Below are 3866 nucleotides of genomic sequence, written 5' to 3'. Positions count from 1 at the left end.
TATCAGGACCTACCTCAGTATCTTCAGCGTCAGATTCAATGGCAAACGTTTCCAATATTTCTGAAGGATTAAGTAATTTAGAGGTAGAGAGAGAAGAGAGGGGCAAAGAAAGAGAGACGGAGAGAGGCGGAGCGTCTTAGGAGACCCCATAAGAGAGTGCACTGACGACTAAACTTTCAACGATAATGTGCCATTCTAAATAAAATTTTCTTACGATTGGAATAGTGACTTAATAAACTAAATTGTCTAGTGTAGCTCCCCTCGGACTGGTACAGAAATTTTAGGTAAGTAGAGAGTGGAGAATGTGATCCTAACTAATTGAGCTAAATAATTACATGGTTTCTATTTGTGCTTTGTCGTCGTCGAACCAAAGGAATATTTCTGTTTCACAGGGTATCTGTGCGTTGATTGCAATTATTTCGGGCTCTCCAGACCCTGTGTCTGTTCGAGTGCACAGGGAAGCATTGTAAAGCACAGTGAGGTTTGGTAAAGCATAGGGAAGCAGTGTAAACACAGAGAGGTCTGGTAAAGAAAAGGAAAGCATTGTAAAGCACAGAGAGATCTGGTAACGCATAGGGAAGCATTGTAAAGCACAGAGAGGTCTTTTAAAGCATAGGGAAGCATTGTAAAGATCAGAGAGGTCTGGTAAAGCATAGGGAAGCATTTTAAAGCACATAGAGGTCTGGTAAAGCATAGGGAAGTTTTGTAAAGCACAGAGAGGTCTGGTAAGCAATAGGGAAGCATTGTAAAGCATATTAATCAACGAGACAAGCAGTGTGCCTCTAGTGGTTAAAGCTGAAGAGAGACTGGGAGAGAGGAAACTCTTTCTCAGCGTCTTCAGTGTAAATTTGCTAGCTACAGATAAGAATGTTAGGACTGGAAAGTGTCACCTCTTTAGAGGTGGGACTGAGGGGGATGTCACTTTGCGAGGAGATAACTGGACCACCTGCCAGGGGTCAGGGAACTAGACACAGGTAAACGGTTGAATAAAATTGTTTTGTAGAGTTCCGTTAATCTGACATTAGAGGGTCTAGGAGTCAAAAATCAAAAAACGGTTTCTCCCTCCACTGCGTGTGTTTCACTCTCAACTCTCCACTATACTGGACTATATGGCACCCAATTGTACCATACGTGCATCAGCTTGTACTCGCACTGAACTGCTCCATACCTGTCTGTATTCAACTACTGCTCTCAGTTATATCTACTTACTGTATCTTGTACTGATTTTACTCTTACAGGTGTCCTTATTCAAGGTTTATTTTTTGTGATTGTTATTTGAAGTCGTTCTCATCCACTTATCATGCAGGCTCTTAATGGACTTCACTCATAAGCAGATATTTTTAGGCTTTCAGACTTAATTATTAACTATATTTTTTGGTTGAATTTGCTTCCTTTACTGCTGCTGTAATGTGATATTTCATAACGTGATATTTAGCAATGCGATATTTTGAAATTGAGGGTATAGTTGGCACGCTGTGGTCCCATTCTACCAGCCTCGCCCCATTGCAGCTGCCCTATACTTGTGCTGCCATTGCTCCTCAGTGTAATACAGAACCATTATTGCAGTGCCACTGTCTGTCTGCATTGCCATTGAAGATCATTGAGGGTATAGTTGGCACACTGTGGTCCCATTCTACCAATAAGGGAACTCAGCCCATTGCAGCTGCCCTATACTTGTGTTGCCATTGCTCCTCAGTGTAATACACAACCATTATTGCAGTGCCACTGTCTGTCTGCATTGCCATTGAAGATCAATGAGGGTATAGTCAGCACATTGTGGTCCCAGGGTATATCAGTTGGCACGCTGTCGGTCCATTCTACCGTGCCCATCTTGCCCTATTGCAGACTGCCCGATACTCGGTGCTATGCCTGCCCTGTCAGACATTTATGCAGTGCCATTGAACGGCATTGGATTGCCGATTATGCTGCATTGCCATTGAAGATCATTGAGGGTATAGTTGGCACACTGTGGTCCCATTCTACCAGCCTCGCCCCATTGCAGCTGCCCTATACTTGTGCTGCCATTGCCCCTCAGTGTAATACAGAACCATTATTGCAGTGCCACTGTCTATCTGTCTGTCTGTCTGTCTGGGTCTTGCGTTACCCCCCTACTTAGGAAAAACGGCAGGGAATTCTGAGATCTTTTTTTTTTTTTTTCGGTGTTGTTTCCCCAGTTAAGAGATTAAACTCTATGAAGCTGAGGGAGTTCATTCTATATAGAGGGGGTGGAATTCAATATGTTAACAAGGGAACATTATTCAGCAGCTTTCACTGGACTCTATGAAGCTGAGTGAGTTCATTCTATATAGAGGGGGTGCAATTCAATATGTTAACAAGGGAACATTATTCAGCAGCTTTCACTGGACTCTATGAAGCTGAGGGAGTTCATTCTATATAGAGGGGGTGCAATTCAATATGTTAACAAGGGAACATTATTCAGCAGCTTTCACTGGACTCTATGAAGCTGAGGGAGTTCATTCTATATAGAGGGGGTGCAATTCAATATGTTAACAAGGGAACATTATTCAGCAGCTTTCACTGGACTCTATGGAGCTGAGTGAGTTCATTCTATATAGAGGGGGGCCAGAGCTGTGCAGTGTGGGGGTGTCAGGGTGTGGGGTCCCTGATACTGTGTTATAGTTTCACGAGATTTGTTTTTATAAAAGCACTTGCCTTCGTTGCATTAGAAGCGCTTGTGAAAGAAGGTTTGCCCAATTTCCTTCTGATGACATTTCTTCTTACCAGACATAGTTCAACACTCAGGGAAACTAGTTTACCAAACAGTGGCATTCTCTACTGACGTGAGACGGACAGACGGACAGCCTCCACACACACAAGCACGCACGCACGCACACATACACACACACACACACACATACACACACACACACATACACACACACACACACACACACGATTGTGTAGTGGTCTCATTAGTCTACGTTAACCCAATTTAAGAATAGTGTGAGCTAGAGTTTCAGGTTATGTGTAAAGATGCAAGTGTGGAAATGTGACATCACTCGGAATGCACACACACAAGCCCCCCCATATCAAAGCCACAGGAAATCAAAGCATAACAGCTATCCTTATCAGCCTGTGAGCGAGTTTCAGGTTATGTGTAAAGATGCAAGTGTGGAAATGTGACATCACTCGGAATGTAAACCACAAGCCCCCCCATATCAAAGCCACAGGAAATGAAGCCCCCCTCTGGGGCCCTGGAAAGGATAACAGTGGGGGAGGAAGATGAAGGGGGGGGGGGTATCCTTATCAGCCTGAAACATTACACTCCTTGAAAGCCATCAATCCCGTTCCTTTGTCATCCAAACCAGAGGAAAGACTTCAAAAGGGCGTGGGATTGACCCTGGGGTTGTACCACCCACCCCACCCCCACACAATAGACAATCACTCTAACTAAAAGCAGCCGAACTCAACTCTCCAGCTGAGGAAAACGACAACCTCCTCACTAAACTAATTGCAGCGTCCAGTCGACCCCCACATTCCCTGCCCAGACCCTTACACCCTCTTCCCTACAGCCCCTTGTCTCCCTCTACACCCTCTCTCGCTCGCTCTCATATTGGATTCTAGCAGTGTTATTATTATACACGGCATCCTAGTTCATATTGGATTCTAGCAGTGTTATTATTATACACGGCATCCTAGTTCATATTGGATTCTAGCAGTGTTATTATTATACACGGCATCCTAGTTCATATTGGATTCTAGCAGTGTTATTATTATACACGGCATCCTAGTTCATATTGGATTCTAGCAGTGTTATTATTATACACGGCATCCTAGTTCATATTGTATTCTAGCAGTGTTATTATTATACACGGCATCCTAGTTCATATTGGATTCTAGCAGTG

Source organism: Polyodon spathula, chromosome 50 (assembly GCF_017654505.1).
Source record: "Polyodon spathula isolate WHYD16114869_AA chromosome 50, ASM1765450v1, whole genome shotgun sequence".
In the NCBI taxonomy this organism is placed as follows: Eukaryota; Metazoa; Chordata; class Actinopteri; order Acipenseriformes; family Polyodontidae; genus Polyodon; species Polyodon spathula.
This window is presented reverse-complemented; position numbering follows the sequence as displayed.